We start from the raw sequence: 17,933 nt of genomic DNA on the forward strand, positions 1-17,933 counted from the left end.
TGGCAAATCCACTCCTACACAATGCAAAACATGAGTCAGAGTTCACAGGTCTGCTTCCACATGTGGATCTTCATGCCTGTGTTTCAACCTCAGCATTGACAGTTCAGCACCTTGATAACTGCCTCCTATATTTGTGACTTTATACCTCCTACCTGTCCACCCTCCTGTGTTTCATGGTAACAGGATCTCACAAAAGGGAGAGATAAACTCAAGGCTCTAGTTCACCTTCATAAAATAGGCCCAAAGCTGAGAGTCAACCAGGAGAATAGCTTTGGGGGTTGTGTACTTGTCTGTGTTTCTGCTAATTGGCACAGATGCTCTAGCACTGAGAGTTTGGCTGAAGATACCTAGAAAGCACAGGGCTCCTTACAGCCTCTGTGGCAGCCATGGATCAGCTTTACAGCCTGAGTTCTCCCAGTCTAGAACTGTTCATTAAGGTTCTGGTTCTAGACAGTGGCTGCTGCTCCAGAAAAATCACATACCCTCACCTTGCAAAAACACCTCTGTTTTCCCATTTGATTTATTAATCAAAGAAAAACTCACACACATACTCTTAACTACTCTCAGCCCTACCATTAAAAATAAATAAATCCCAACTTTCATTAACAATGATACCTTTGGAAACAAATACAGGGCAAAACGCTTACTCATTAATAAATCAAAATTTCCACACATTATAATTCAAACAGGCATTTGGATGCGGTGGTGCACACTTTAATCCCAGCACTTGGGAGGTAGAGACAGGTGGATCCCTGAGTTCGAGGCCAGTCTGGTCTACAGAGGGAGTTCCAGGACAGCCAGGACTACACAAAGAAACCTTGTATCAAAAAAACAAAAATCGCCTTTCCGGCGGTGACAAGCTCCCTACGAGAACATGCCTCTCACAAAGGACCTATCTCCTTCATCCCCTTCCAGAAGAGAAGAGGAAACAAAAGGAAAAGCGCCTGGTGCAGAGCCCCAGGTCATACCCTATGGACGTGAATGCCCAGGATGTTATGAATCCCCACGGTCTTTAGGCATGCGCACACGGTCATCTTGTGTGCTGACTGGTCCACTGTTCTCTATCAGCCCAAGGTGGAAAAGCAAGGCTGACAGAAGGATGCTCCTGCAGGAGGAAGCAACACTGACAGTACCTAATTATGATACTAACTGAGATACACACACACACACACACACACACACACACACACACACACACACATATCAAACCAAAAAGCAAAACCAAAAAAAGTATGTTTTTTTTTCTCCACAGTGGTTATGCATAAATTAATTTCTCTCCTTTCCCTCCTCTCTAAGAACTATACAGAGAAAGGCGATCCACACATCAGTTTCTTCAGATGACCTAAACTCTCCACCAAACCTTGGGATCATGGGACTCTGTGGACAAGAACAGTTGCTTGCAACATTCTCTGTTTTCTGATGCTCACTGAATACTCCGCATTACCCCAGTGCTCCTTGGCAGTTGTCTTCAGATAATAACTGTGTGGTGGGCAGCATGAGGCACACGGGGGCGGGGGGGGGGGGGAGCAGCTGTTAGGATTTCTGTAACTCTCCCACTGCAACCAAGCTCGGAAAGGTTAATATGCCACCTTTATCTCATGACTGTCCTTGTTATGAACTCTTGTTATGAACTCCAGAGTGGGGGAAAAAAAAAACAACCCAAAAGGCTTCCAGTTTATTGCCTGAAAGCTTTAACGTCTCCAAAACTGGAGATCTCCCAAGTCAGAAAAGTTACTCTTTGAAAAGATCAAATAACGGAGACTTGAGGCTGGAAGTGCGGGTGACCACTTCTGTGTTGTAAACTTCAGGGGACGCGTTCCTTTCTTGGCGCACACACCAGGAACACTAGTCTTCCTGAAAAGAAGTCTTTCTGTAGGGACTCGGGCGACCCTTGACCAGGAAACCCTGTTTGCTGTCACCATGGCAGCTGCAAGGAAAGGCAGCTTCCAACCCTGAGAAGCACTGGCATGAGAGAGCAGATTCCCAGTGCCAGGACAACCCATGAGAGAAAAACCAAGTGAAAGAAACCAGGCTGAGAACAGTCCAGCAGGGGCCAGTCCAGACAGGACTCACGTCTATGTGCGTGCTGACAGGCTCTCCTGTGCTGGCTCTGCAACCTGGCCTGGCCATGCTGGGGTGATTCATACATGATGACGCGCTTTCAGCACTCAGGTCCATAAAGGACTTAGGAGCCTCAGTGGGGCACAAGGGTGAGGGAGGGGGTACCATAGCACCAGCATAGTAGAAAAAGAAGGTTACCCATGCCAGAACATGAATGCTTCCTCTTCCTCGACTCCCATGAAAGGACAGTCTGGAAGAGAAGTGAGGGCCAAGGCTGTTTTCTTTGAGGCAGCGTTAAGTGGGTCTGAGCCATGGACTAAGAAGTGTGGCTATTAGGAGCTAGCCTATCAGGTGGCAATCTAGGCCCGCCACCTCTAAGAAAAGCAGTCTTGCAGCAACCTAACACTGTGGTGTTCGTCTGCCTGTTCCTACAGGCCATGTGTTTCCATTAACCCTGGGGAAAAAGGCTCGAAGCATCTGACTCTTATCCCAAGTATACACGTCCCTTGCCAGCAGAAAGGAACACTGGGTTATGTGGCTAATGCATTACTCAGCCTCTGTCTTCCCTCCACACAGAGAAGGAGGGAAGTGGAAACCTCATGTGCTCTCCAAGAACTTAAACTGCAGAGGTCCCCGCTCCTTAGCTAGGAACCTCTGACATTTTCAGAAAGAAATGGCAAGAGCCTCCATCCATCACCCAGAAGTCCAGGCTTGATGCCCTTAGAAAGTGCCCTGCTGCTCTCAAGCAAAACTCCAGGCAATGCAGGAGCCCCAGGTTTTGTGTTTCAGTGTGAAAACAAGACTCCACACTTGTGATGTGAACCAGCAAAGTCACAAAGAGGAACCTGGAGTTCCCTCTTGCACTGTCCTAGGACACCGTACTTTCATCTTCTCTGTTCTCCCCTCTTCTCTCCTCTTTCCTTTCTGGCAATGAGAACTGAACCAAGGGCTTGTGATTGCCAGGCAAGAACTCTAGCACTGACTGTAACCCTAGCTCTGTTATTTCTTATAATTCAATATTTTTGACATTTTCAACAAATTATAGTACAAGGTGGACACTAATAAAGTTCAGTTACCTCCTGTATTTTATTCTCTTTAATTCCTATATTTTCCTATTTCAAACAACCCCTACTGGAATGTAAGCTCTGGGCACATAGGACATTTTCTGTCATGTAACTGCTCCATTCCCAGGCCAAGCACCAAGCACTGTGGCAGATGGTCAAGAAATGTTTACTGAATGAATACTGAATGCATAAATGAACAGTGAGGGAGGGGTAGGGGCTTAGTTTCTGAGAAGAGTCAGGTTAACATAAATAGGTTAGTGCTGCTAAGGTGTTTGTTTTTGTGTATATGGATAGAGGCACATGCAGAGATACAGATAGTTGGGCAGACAGGTGTGAACTTTGTGGAATGGAGAGAAAACACTGTGAGGAGGCTTATTTTAGGATGAAGAGAGAGCTTTGCCATGAAGCAGAAAGGTGCTGAAGAGGGAAGAAGGGTTGTAGAGTCATAAAACGAAAGCTCACAGGGGTGTGCGGAGCCCTGTGTGACACTGGAATTGGAACATGACTATTTCCAGGTGTGGCACAGGTGTGATACCAGGTGTACATGCCCTACAAAGTGCTCCCTTTTCACAGGTGCACTTTTCATGAGTTGGTCTGCGTATTTAAGAATTTGCACCTATAGATATCACAGAGGGTTGTAAGCAAAGCCTTTCACCCCACAGTCCACGATGATGCCAACGGTTTATATTCTCAGGAGGAAATTGTCTTATTTGTTGTTTAGAAACAAAAGCCTACCATTTCAGCTCCACAGGCCTAAAGACCTTGTCCTCAGCCATCACCCAAGAATCTCTGGGCTCTGAATTACTGTTTAATTTCTCCATTTCCACTCAAAGTAGAAACAACAATGGTTTCTATTGGAACATTATGTTTTTATATGAGGCACCTAAATCTCCCCTTTAATACCATCCACAGCTGTAAAAGGCTTCATTATTTGTAAGTGGATGCTAATTTTTCCCTTTATATTTTTACAAAGAAAACACAGTAAAGGAGGCTTATTAATAATTATAGCCCCTGTTCCTCTGATCCGTGACAAACTGCAGAAAGGTAAGATTCTAAGCATGCCCAATCCATAAAACTCTTTGGCCTGTGAATTACATGCAGCCACACTTCCCTAGTGACAAACTTCTCTGCCTGTTATTGCCTGGGATGACCCTGAGGGAAGAGACTGCAGCCTAGGTTGTTTCTTGACAGCTATGTTTACAGCTTATGTGGACATTCCTAGAAGCTAAACAGACTTGTAGACAGTAAACGATGATGCATATGATACATCCCACACTAGCACTCTGCCTGTGATACATCTCACACTAGCACTCTGCCTGTGGTACATTTCACACTAGCACTCTGCCTGTGATACATCTCACACTAGCACTCTGCCTGTGGTACGTCTCACACTAACACTCTGCGTGTGATACATCTCACACTAGCACTCTGCCTGTGATACATCTCACACTAGCACTCTGCCTGTGATACGTCTCACACTGGCACTCTGCCTGTGATACGTCTCACACTAGCACTCTGCCTGTGATACGTCTCACACTGGCACTCTGCCTGTGATACATCTCACACTGGCACTCTGCCTGTGATACATCTCACACTGGCACTCTGCCTGTGATACATCTCACACTGGCACTCTGCCTGTGATACATCTCACACTGGCACTCTGCCTGTGATACATCTCACACTGGCACTCTGCCTGTGATACATCTCACACTGGCACTCTGCCTGTGATACATCTCACACTGGCACTCTGCCTGTGATACATCTCACACTGGCACTCTGCCTGTGATACATCTCACACTGGCACTCTGCCTGTGATACATCTCACACTGGCACTCTGCGTGTGATATATCTCACACTAGCACTCTGCCTGTGGTACATTTCACACTAGCACTCTGCCTGTGATACATCTCACACTAGCACTCTGCCTGTGATACATCTCACACTAGCACTCTGCCTGTGGTACATTTCACACTAGCACTCTGCCTATGATACTTCTCACACTAGCACTCTGCCTGTGGTACATTTCACACTAGCACTCTGCCTGTGATACTTCTCACACTAGCACTCTGCATGTGATACACCTCACACTAGCACTCTGCAGGTGACCCATCTCACACTAGCACTCTGCATGTGATACATCTCACACTAGCACTCTGCATGTGATACATCTCACACTAGCACTCTGCATGTGATACATCTCACACTAGCACTCTGCGTGTGATACATCTCACACTAGCACTCTGTGTACAATTCATCTCACTGCCAACTTTCCTAACAAGTATTCCACATTACACTTAGAAATATGGATGACAAGAGTTACTGTGACAGAGTATATAATAGAGGTTTAAACCCTCTTATTTCTAGGACGACAGGAACTGAACCGTCAGTTAAGAATTCTAGAATATTCATGCTACCCTTCCATCTTGTCCTGACTCCTACTAAGGTCAGCTAATGTAGCTATCGGGCTCATACCCTGAAATGTCCATTCAAACCCTTCCTGTACTAATTACTGCCCTAACCCTTCTCATCATCCATCTCACCAGCTTTCCTGGACCAATAGTCACAATACTCAGGACCAACCTCCTTCTTATATAAGTGGCTTTAGAAATAAGCTTGCTCAAGTACAGGACTTGTTTGAAAAAAATTTCAAAACTCTGAAGAAAGAGATTGAAGATAATATCAGAAGATGGAATGATCTTACTTGCTCATGGATCAGGAGAATTAACATAGTAAAAATGGTCATCTTACCAAAAGCAATTTACAGATTCAATGCAATCCCTATCAAAATACCTACACAATTATTTAAACACATTGAAAGTTCAATTCCCAACTTCATATGGAAAAACAAAAAGCCCAGAATAGCTAAAACAATCTTGTACAATAAAAGATCCTCCAGAGGAGTCTCCATACCTGATCTCAAGCTGTACTATAGACCAACAATAATTAAAACAGCATGGTACTGGCACAGCAATAGGCTGGTTGATCAGTAGAATCGAATCGAAGACCCAGATATGAATCCACACATATTTGGTCACTTGATTTTTGACAAAGAGGCCAAATCTATTCAATGGAAAAAAGAGAGCATCTTCAACAAATGTTGCTGGTCTAACTGGATGTCTTCCTTTTAAAAAAAATGCAATTGGACCCATATTTGTCACCATGCACAAAACTCAAATCCAAGTGGATCAAAGACCTCAACGTAAAATCAGAGACACTAAGTCAGTTAGAAGAAAAAGTGGGGAAGAGCCTGGAACACACTGGCACAGGAGACAACTTCCTAAACAGAACACCCAGGCCTTAAAGTCAATATTAATAAATGGGACCTCATGACGCTGAGAAGCTTCTGTAAGGCAGGAAACACTGTCAACAGAACAAAGCAACAGCCTACAGACTGGGAAAAGATCTTCACCAACCCTACATTTGACAAGGTCTACAATCGAAAATATATAAAGAACTCAAGAAATTAAACACCACCAAACCAAATAACCCAATTGAGAAATGGAGCTCAGAACTAAACAGAGAATTCTCAACAGAGGAATATTGAATGGCTGAGAAACCCTTAAAGAAATGCTCAACCTCCTTAGTCATCAGGGAAATGCAAATCAAAACAACTCTGAGATTCCATCTTACACCCATCAGAATGACTAAGATCAAAAATTCAAGTGACACCACATGCTGGCGAGGATGTGGGGAGAGAGGAACACTCCTTCATTGCTGGTGGGAATGCAAACTAGTACAGCCACTTTGCAAATCTATCTGACACTATATCAGAAAATTAGGAATAGGGCTTCCTCAAGACCCAGCTATTCCACTCCTTGGAATATACCCAGAAGATGCTCCAGCTCACAAGAACATTTGCTCAACAATGTTCATAGCAGCCTTATTCATAATAGCCAGAACCTGGAAAGAGCCTAAATGTCCCTCAGTAGAAGAATGGATAAAGAAACTGTGGTACATTTACAGTATGGAATACTACTCAGCTATTAAAAACAATGAATTCCCGAAATTTGTGGACAAATGGATCGAACTAGAAATGATCATAATGAGTGAGTTAACCCAGAAGCAGAAAGATTCAAATGGTATATACTCACTTATATCTGGAAACTAACCCAAGGGGCATGTCCCATGAATATCTTCACTTATCAGGAAAGTGGGTCAGAGGGGAGGACATCCTATTGGAACTCTAGGTGAGAGAAACATGGGAGAATGGGGAAATAGAAGGATCCAGAGGGTCCTAGGAACCTATAAGAAGAACATTAAGATGGGAAGATCTGGGGCCAGATGTCCAGCACAAACTATGGCACCAGCCAAGGACAATACATGCAGTAAACTTTGAACCCCTACCCAGATCTATCCAATGGATAAGATGTTCTTCACAGTTGAGTGGAGAGTGGGTCTGACTTTCACACGAACTCTGGTGCCCCATATTTGACCATGTCTCCTGGATGGGGAGACCTGGTGGCACTCAGAAGAAGGATAGCAGGCTACCAAGAAGAGACTTTATACCCTATGAGCATATACAGGGAGAGGAGGTCCCCCTCAGTCACAGTCACAGGGGAGGAGAGTAAGGGGAAAATGAGAGGGAGGGAGGAATGGGAGGATACAAGGGATGGGATAACAATTGAGATGTAATATGAATAAATTAATAAAATATATTTTTAAAGGTTATTTATTAAGATAGAATTTCTCAGTGATAAGACATATGCAATTTATAATTTACAGAAGTTTCCTTTAAGTCACTAGTAATCTGCATTTACTGTAAATGACACAAACAATATAAACGAGTCTTTCTGCTTTTTTCAGTTTTACTTTCTTGGTGTTATAATTCCCTGTGTCTTAGACTAGCATGAGCCCTAAATTGTTCGCAACTCTCTCAGCAATGATTTGCTTGCTGATACTACCCAGTTTTGATCCAGAGTGCGCAAAGCATTTAGTTAAACCATCTGTTGTCTTCTACTAATCATCTGTTATTCACTGTTAAGTCCTACTTAGGTGTGGTGTATGTTAGGAGTCTGCCTCAGTCTGCCTAGCTGTGATGTCATTGCCTAGCTGCCATTGTGTGGCCCTGACCAGTATATAAAAGGAAAGACCCACTTTGACCCTCTCTCTCTTACCTCTTACTCCCTTTCTCTGTCTCTCTTACCTCTTTTACTCTCTTATCTCTCTCTCTCTCTCTCTCTCTCTCTCTCTCTCTCTCTCTCTCTCTCTTGGGTACCCATCCCCCCATTCCTTCTCTCTCCATGTTCATTTAATAAACTCCTCATCTAATATATTTTGCCTGGCATTTTATTTCTTCTTATCTTATTTTCTTATTTTTAAACATAAGATTGGTGGCCCATGCTTGGAGAACTCTTCCAGAATTGTCTTAAGTGTGGAATCATTCTAACACACTTCCCACAACAAATTCCTTCTGTTCCAAACTTCACTCTGCGTCTCCATTCTTTCCTGTCTGAACCCATCACTGCCCTGACTTCAGGCTCCGCTTTCTCCTGTGACCCAGCGTGGCATGCAGGTGATTTGGTCTGCTGTATGGCTGTTTGCCACATACCTCTCAGCTCTCCTTGGCACCCCGGTGTGGACCAGCAGGCTTCCACTGGCTGTGGTCGGAAAGCCTCACCATTAAATCACCAGAACAGACTGTCTATTGTTAACAAATAAATAAATGCTGTTCCTCCTGTCATTGCTACTCAGGATTCAACTTCCTGGCTAATGGGTTGTTACAGTTTTTAAATTACTCTGTAATGTTGTATTAAAATTCATTTGCATAACCAGGCACGGTGGTGCTCTCCTGTAATCTCAGCACTCAGGAGGCAGAGGCAGGCGGATCTCTGAGTTCAAGGCCAGACTGGTCTACAAAGCGAGTCCAGGACAGCCAGGACCACACAGAGAAACCCTGTCTCGAAAACCATAAAATTAATTAATTAATTAATTAATTAATTAAATTTATTTGTTTACAATGCTAATACTTGATTGTTATGCTCTACCTTCATACTCAAAGACTAAAAATCACTGCCTTAAAACTTGTTTAGCTGGCTTTGCAGGCACCACTGCCCCCTGTCGTTGCTTGCTGTAGCCATGGTCAACCCCACCATGTTCATTGACATCTAGGTTGATGGCGAGCCCTTGGGTTGTATCTCCTTTGAGCTTTTTGCAGACAAAGTTCCAAGGACAGCAGAAAACTTTTGTGCTGTGAGCACTGGAGAGAAAGGATTTGGGTATAAAGGTTCTTCCTTTCGCAGAATTACTCCAGGATTCATGTGCCAGGGTGGTGGCTTCACCCACCATAATGGCTCTGGTGGTAGGTCCATCTATAGGGAGAAATTTGAAGATAAGAACTTCATCCTAAAGCACACAGGTCCTAGCATCTTGTCCATGGCAAACACTGGACCAAACACAAGTGGTTCCCAGTTTTTTATTTTATTTTATTCTATTTTATTGGTTTTTCGAGACAGGGTTTCTCTATGTATCTTTGGCTGTCCTGGACTTACTTTGTAGACAAGGCTGGCCTTGGACTTAAAGAGATCCTCCTGCCTCTGCCTCCCCAGTGCTGGTGAGAAACTGTAAAATTATAAAATATAAGATGCTTGTCCAACTTTGCTTGCCCAGTGGCCTGAGAACCTCTCCTAGTTCTCGTTACTGATAACTTCAAGAGTTCCATCCTAATTCCCAGAATAGTTACATGCAAGCTTCCAAATATCAGATGTACCCCATACGGTTTCCAGTAACTGCCCTAGGGACCCACACCCAAGTCCCCACAAGAGGTCTCCCAACACCAGATGTCCTAATGTCCATATGGTTTAACTTGATAAGCAATCCCACCTGCTTTGCGGTTTTTGCCTTTAAAAATTAGCCTGTAACAGCTACTCGGGGTCCTTCACCTCCCGAGTGCTGAGGGACCCTGACATCGACAATTGGGACTTCTGATGTGTCAGTAATAAATTTTACATATACTTCCAACCTGTGTGACTTGAGTGGTCTCTTGAGGCGACCCCCTTCCTGAATTGGACTCCAGGGTCCAACACTGGGATTAAAAGCGTGCGCCACCACACCCAGTGGTTCCGAGTTGTTTATCTGCACTGCCAAGACTGAGTGGCTGGTGGCAAGCATGTGGTCTCTGGGAAGGTAAAAGAAGGAGTGAGCACTGATCAAGGCCATGGAGTGCTTTGGATCCAGGAATGGCAAGACCAGCAAGAAGGTCTCCCTTCCCGACTGTGGACAACTGTAATTCTTTTGACTTGCAGGCATCTTACCCATCAGACCATTCCTTCTGTAGCTCAGGAGAGGCCCTCTCCTCATCTGCTCACAGTACCCTGTAATCTCTGCTCTCTCTGAAGTTCTTTAGGTTCCATATTGTCCTCATTCCTCTCCAAGTTTAGCTGGATTGCAAAGTTAAGTTTATGATTATGAATAAAAAGTAAATAAGAAAAAAGCATATTTAATCTTATAAATGTGACGTGATTAATCATACAGGAAACTGTTCTATTTTCTTTTTATGGACCGTGTTTAACTTTTAAAAAATAATTTATTTAATTTTATTTTATTATGTGCATTGGTGTGAGTGTGTCAGGGCCATTGCAACTGGAATTACAGACAGTTGTGAGCTGCCATGTCATGGCTGGGAATTGAACCCAGGTCCTTTGGAAGAGCAAACAGTGTTCTTAACCACTGAGCCATCTCCCCAGCCTCCTGTGTTTATGTTTTTAAGGCTCCAACTTAATATGGATAAAACCTAAAGTCCTAGTCTTTAATTATTAAGGTCTTATAAATTATGTGTTGGACTCTCACGCCCACCTCGGGAAGGGGGGTCGCCGTGAGAGACCACGCGAGGCACAGCACACTGATGCAAAAGCAAAGGTTTATTGTTATTGCTGACACGCCAGGGTCCCTCAGCCCTTGGGAGGTGAAGGACCCCGAGTAGCTGTTACAGACTAGTTTTTAAGGGCAAAAACCACAAAGCACGTGGGGTTCCTTATCAAGCTTAAACCATATGGACATTGGCAGTGGGAGACTTCTTGTGGGGACTTGGGTGTGGGTCCCTAGGGCAGTTACTAGAAACCATATGGGACTTCTGATATAGGGAGCTCGCATGTAGCTATTCTGGGAACTAGGGTGGAACTCTGAAGCTAGTAGTAACGAGAACTGGGAGAAGCCTCTGGGCAGGGCAAGCAAGCATCTTACATTTTATAATTTTACAATTTCTCAGATGAAGTCCTTTAACATATTCAAAATGTATTTTTAGTCATGCTAAAAACCTGTTGCTAGGCTTATTTAACCAGATGTCGTGAGTTCAGGGAAAGAGGAACCTCAAGGAGATGAGTATAGAGATTTTCCAGATGTTTTATTAGTCACACAGTCATCCCACTTCACGCAGACACCCAATACCTCTCCTGGTCGGCTGAGTACAGCTGTAGCCTGGTCGATGGCTTCACAGGTCAGGCTCGTCATCTGTCCTGGTGCGCTGAGTAGTTCACAGCACGCTTCCTTCTCTAGGGCCCCAGTCTAGTCTGGTCTCTGATGGATCTTTGGATTTGGGGTCAGCATAGTGGAGTGGTCTTAGTTTGTAAACATCATGGCCAGCCGGAAGTGGTCTTGTTTTCAGCTTATATATCCTATCTATGTGGGGAGGAGTCGTACCCCCTTTTAGCCAATGAGGTATCTGTTATGTCACTGGTTTTACATTATGTTTATTGTTATACTCAGGTGGACAACTCATGTCATTTTGTAATGCCCAAGTCACAAAAGTTCACAGACCACCGGAGACCAGTCAGATGTAATGTACACAGGGTCTTTTTTATTGATCTTGCTCCGGAGCAAGGACTGTCCGTTCCCCAGAGGTTGAGGAAGGTGGGCGGCCTTGACTCCTTCAAATACAAGGCTCTTAAAGGCAGAAACCAAAACCGGGGCTTTCCCAGCCTTGGCATCACATAATTGGGTAAGGGGTTTAGGGAAATTTGGCCTTAACTGATAAGGTACAAGCCAGAGGAGCTTTGAGTCATGCTGCAGGGGACTCTTATCTAGACATTTCATCTGCTGCAGCTGTTACACTGCGGGGTCTCCCACACAATTGGGGAAGGGGAAGCTGGCCCTAATCTGACAAGGTGAGCTTTTGTTTGGATCTCAGGGAAGTGAGCCCCTCCTCTAGCTCCCAGGGAAGTTGGCTTCAAGCTGATTAAGCATAGGGCAGGGAGGGGGCTTCTGCTCAGGGAAGCTAGCCATTGTCCAGTACCCACAATTTATCGCTACCAACATACAATTTTTTTTTTTACTACATTTTCACCTCTTTGTCTTACTTGTTCTCTACACCAGGCCTCTCGCTTGAGAAATTGTAAAATTATAAAATGTAAGACGCTTGCTTGCCCTGCCCAGAGGCTTCTCCCAGTTCTCGTTACTACTAGCCTCAGAGTCCCACCCTAGTTCCCAGAATAGCTACATGCGAGCTCCCGATATCAGAAGTCCCATATGGTTTCTAGTAACCGCCCTAGGGACCCACACCCAAGTCCCCACAAGAAGTCTCCCACTGCCAATGTCCATATGGTTTAAGCTTGATAAGGAACCCCACGTGCTTTGTGGTTTTTGTCCTTAAAAACTAGTCTGTAACAGCTACTCGGGGTCCTTCACCTCCCGAGGCTGAAGGGACCCTGGCGCGTCAGTAAAAACAATAAACCTTTGCTTTTGCATCAGTGTGTTGTGCCTCGCGTGGTCTCTCACGGCGACCCCCCTTCCCGAGTTGGGTGTGAGAGTCCAACATTTGGTGCATTGGCCGGGAAGTTGAGGTCGCCCGAGACCCCCGACTCACCCACTGAAGGTTCCCCTCCCCCCGGCCCGGGCCGCCGACGGACGACTGAGACGTAAGTGACTTTTGTTTCGTATTTGTCTGTATTTTTGTTTCTCTGTAGCGCGCAAGTCAGTAGCAGGGACGAGAAGTAAGGGCAGACGTGCTGAGCACTCTCTCTCCCTCACCCTAGAGGACGCTCTAGGTGGTTTGGTATCACCCTGGAGGACGCTTCAGTGGTGTTCTGGAGGAGCCCTGACGGCGACACCGTCAGTCTCCTCAAATCAGTAGGCGAGCGTGTCCGCACGCCGCCGTCAGAATCAGTATTTTTGGTTTGGCGCCGATTCAATGCTGCGCAGCGTGTGTTCGCTTGTCTACTAGTTGCGTTTGTGTGTGTTATAGCCCTCTTTGTATTTGTGTTGACTGAAGCGACCAACGCTGACATGGGACAGACTGTGACCACCCCCTTGACTCTAACGCTTGACCATTTCAAAGATATACGTGCCCGCGCACACAACCTCTCTTTAAGCGTCCGCAAGGGACGCTGGCAGACTTTTTGCTCTTCGGAGTGGCCCGCCTTCAATGTAGGCTGGCCACCTGAAGGGACCTTTGACTCACTAACTATCACTAGGGTAAAATCCATTGTCTTTAGTCCAGGGTCGCGTGGCCACCCCGATCAGGTACCCTATATCTTAATGTGGGAAAGCTTGGTTTCAGACCCTCCCCCCTGGATCCGCCCATTCTTGCCGCAGAAGCCTCAATTGAAACCTGATACCACCCTCCTGCCGGTAAGGTCCTCAGCCGCTGGAGACCAGGACCAGACTTCAACTTCCCGCGATTCGATTTCTCGGCAGTTCTTGAAACCTGTTATTCCCCAAGATCCAATGCAGGACCTTCTCCATCTGGACTCCCCTCCTCAGTACCCCCTACCTCTAACCCCACCAACTTCGTCTCTACCCCCTCCACTGTCTCACCCACAGCACCTCCCTCCCCTGACCCTCCTTCTCTTACCCCAGCACCCGCTCCCTCCCCTCCCCGCCTCCGCCTCCGCCGGGGCCCCACTGAAGACCAATGGCAATCTTCCCTCTTTCCTCTCCGTACAACCAACGGAGAAATCACTTACTGGCCTTTTTCAGCCTCAGACCTTTATAATTGGAAAAACCATAACCCCCCTTTCTCCCAAGACCCTCAGGCACTGACATCTCTGATAGAATCCATTCTGCTGACACACCAACCCACCTGGGATGATTGCCAGCAGCTGCTGCAGGTGCTCCTGACGACCGATGAACGACAGCGGGTCCTCCTAGAAGCCAGAAAAAATGTTCCTGGCCCCGGGGGCTCACCCACACTCCTGCCCAATGAGATTGATGCAGGGTTCCCCCTCACCCGTCCAGACTGGGACTATGAAACCCCAGCAGGTAGGGAAAGTCTCCGTGTCTACCGCCAGACTCTGCTGGCAGGCCTCAAAGCAGCGGGCAGACGCCCAACCAATTTGGCCAAGGTAAGAACCATAATTCAGGGAAAGGATGAGAGCCCTGCAGCCTTTTTGGAGAGATTATTAGAGGGGTTCCGAATGTATACCCCGTTTGACCCCATGGCAGCTGAACACAAGGCAACAGTAGTCATGTCCTTCATAGATCAAGCAGCTCCTGATATTAAAAGGAAGTTACAGAGACTGGATAACATTCAGTCCTTCAGCACCCAGGATCTTGTGAAAGAGGCAGAGAGGGTATATAATAAAAGAGAAACAGAGGAAGAGAAGGAGGCTAGGATAGCAAGGGAACAAGAAGAACGAGAGGACCGTCGAGAAAGACGTAGAGGCAAAGAATTAACTCGGATCTTGGCCACAGTGGTAGCTAATAATTCTAGGTCTAAGGGGCAGGATAGAGAGGGGGGAGATCGGAGGCGGCCCAGGGTAGAAAAGGACCAATGTGCTTATTGCAAGGAGAGAGGCCATTGGATCCGAGACTGCCCTAAGAGACCCAGAGACCAGAAAAGGGTTCCAGTCTTGGCCCTAGGCGAAGATAGTGACTGAAGGTGTCAGGGCTCTGAAGCCCCCCCCGAGCCCAGGCTAACTCTTACAGTCGGGGGGCAACGTACCACCTTCCTGGTGGACACTGGTGCCCAACACTCAGTCCTGACCCAGCCAGCTGGACCAATGTCATCAAAAACTTCCTGGGTCCAAGGAGCAACTGGAGGCAAGTTACACCGATGGACTAATAAACGGACTGTTGACCTTGGCACAGGTATCGTGACCCACTCCTTCCTAGTAGTTCCTGAATGCCCTTATCCCCTGCTAGGAAGAGACTTGCTAACCAAATTGGGGGTCCAAATACATTTCTCAGAAGAAGGGGCACAAGTACTTAACTCCATGGGAATGCCTGTGCAGATTCTTACTGTCAAACTGCAAGATGAGCACAGACTGTTCGAACCCACCCCTCAAGGGCCTCTTTCAGAAGATAACCCATGGCTCCAGCAGTTCCCTCAGGCATGGGCAGAGACTGGAGGGCTCGGACTAGCCCACACACAGCCACCTATTATTGTGACTCTTAAACCCTCGGCTGTACCAGTCTCAATCAAACAATACCCAATGAGTCAAGAAGCCCGGCTGGGCATTAAAAAACATATCCACCGATTCCTGCAACTAAGAGTCTTAAAGCCTTGTCAATCTCCCTGGAATACTCCACTCTTACCTGTAAAAAAGCCAGGGACGCAGGACTATAGGCCCGTGCAGGACCTCAGAGAAGTCAATAAGAGGGTGATAGACATCCATCCCACAGTGCCTAACCCATACAATCTACTGAGCACTCTAAGGCCGGATTTTACTTGGTATACTGTTCTAGACCTTAAGGATGCTTTCTTTAGTCTGCCCTTGGTCCCCCAAAGCCAATTGTATTTTGCCTTCGAATGGAAGGACCCTGAATTAGGACTCTCAGGACAGGTGACCTGGACGCGCCTTCCTCAAGGTTTCAAGAATGCTCCAACCCTGTTTGATGAGGACCTGCACCAGGATTTGACTGACTTCCGCACCCAGAACCCTGAGGTGACACTCCTGCAGTACGTGGATGACCTTCTATTGGCTGCTCCCACCAAGGAGGCCTGCATCACCGCCACCCAGCACTTACTCCAAGAACTAGGTAACAAGGGCTATCGTGCATCGGCCAAGAAGGCCCAGATCTGCAAAAAGGAGGTAACATATTTGGGTTATGTCTTGTATGAGGGAAAAAAATGGCTTACCAAGAGCCGAATTGACACGGTGGCCAAGATTCCCCCACCTCAGAGCCCCAGACAGTTAAGAGAGTTCTTGGGGACAGCAGGCTTCTGTAGATTATGGATACCAGGCTTTGCTGAATTGGCTGCCCCCTTATACCCTCTGACACGGGGCACTGACTCTTTCCAGTGGGGGGCCCCCCAGCAACAGGCCTTTGAAGCCATAAAGAAGGCCCTCCTGTCTGCCCCAGCCCTGGGATTGCCAGACACCACGAAGCCATTCACCCTCTTTGTAGATGAAAAACAAGGGATTGCCAAGGGGGTATTGGCTCAAACTCTGGGACCTTGGAAACGGCCTGTGGCCTACTTATCTAAACAACTAGACACTGTAGCCACTGGATGGCCTCCATGCCTGCGCATTATGGCTGCCACTGCGCTGTTGATTAAAGATGCCAACAAACTGACCTTGGGACAATCCCTGACCATAGTCACGCCTCACGCATTAGAGGCAGTGATACGACAGCCTCCTGATAGATGGGTCACCAACGCCCGTCTCACTCACTACCAAGCTCTACTCCTAGACTCCGAACGTATCACCTTTGGCCCTCCAGTTACCCTCAACCCTGCCACATTGCTGCCAGCCCCAGACCAAGGACAAGAGACTCCACATGACTGTCATCAAGTGTTGGCTGAGACACATGGAACTCGAGAGGACCTCCAAGATCGTGAACTTCCAGAAGCCGACCACACTTGGTATACAGACGGTAGCAGTTATTTGGACTCAGGTACCAGACGGGCCGGGGCAGCAGTGGTGGATGGGCAGAAGGTCATATGGGCCCAGGCCCTTCCCTCAGGGACCTCTGCCCAAAAGGCTGAGCTTATAGCCCTGACCAAAGCCTTGGAACTCTCTCGAGGCAAAAAGGCTAATATCTACACTGACAGCTGGTATGCCTTTGCCACTGTCCATATACATGGGAGCATCTATAAACAGAGGGGCTTACTAACATCAGAGGGCAAAGAGATAAAAAACAAGCCCGAAATTAAAGCCTTGCTAAAAGCCCTCTTCCTGCCTGCTCAAGTGGCCATCATTCACTGTCCGGGGCATCAAAAAGGACAGGACCCCATTGCCCTGGGGAACCAACAGGCAGACCGAGTGGCAAAACAAGTCGCCTGTATGGAGGCCCTAACACTGGCCCTAGAGGCTGATAAAGCCAATCAGGCAATCAGCCAAGTAAAACCATATATCTACACTTCAGAAGACCAAGCCAAGGCTCAGGCCTCAGGGGCCTCATTAGACTCAAAACTCCAACAGTGGATCAAAAATGGCAAGACTGTGCTACCAGCCAAAGAGGCAACTGCCATGATCCAACAGATGCATGCCTGGACCCACCTAGGATCAGAAAAGCTTCGACAGATCCTGGACAAAACAGAGTTCATCATCCCTGGAGCCAATGCCCTGATTGACAAAACTGTAGCCAATTGCCAAGCCTGCCAGCAAGTCAACGCTGGAAAAAGCCAAGCCCCAGAAGGAACCAGGGTCCGTGGGGACAGACCAGGAACTTACTGGGAAGTTGACTTCACTGAGGTAAAGCCCCCAGCTGCGGGTTATCGATACTTATTGGTCTTCATAGACACTTTTTCAGGATGGGTAGAAGCTTTCCCAACCCGACGGGAAACAGCACAAACAGTAACCAAGGCTATCCTAGAAGACATCTTTCCTCGGTTTGGACTCCCTAAGGTAATTGGGTCAGACAATGGGCCAGCCTTCATCTCCCAGGTAAGTCAGGGATTGGCCAAGATCCTGGGGACTGATTGGAAATTACATT

General features: G+C 46.8%; 1 pseudogene across 1 annotated transcript; it reads left to right on the plus strand.

Annotated features, from left to right (window-relative positions):
* Positions 1 to 9,200: 9,200 nt before the first annotated feature.
* Positions 9,201 to 10,508, plus strand: LOC311608761 (peptidyl-prolyl cis-trans isomerase A-like; annotated as a pseudogene). The gene is made up of 2 exons: positions 9,201 to 9,532; positions 10,179 to 10,508. The product of its transcript is annotated as a peptidyl-prolyl cis-trans isomerase A-like (transcript).
* Positions 10,509 to 17,933: the final 7,425 nt, after the last annotated feature.

This window comes from Acomys minous (genome assembly GCF_964271855.1).
Source record: "Acomys minous genome assembly, chromosome: 11".
NCBI lineage: Eukaryota > Metazoa > Chordata > Mammalia > Rodentia > Muridae > Acomys > Acomys minous.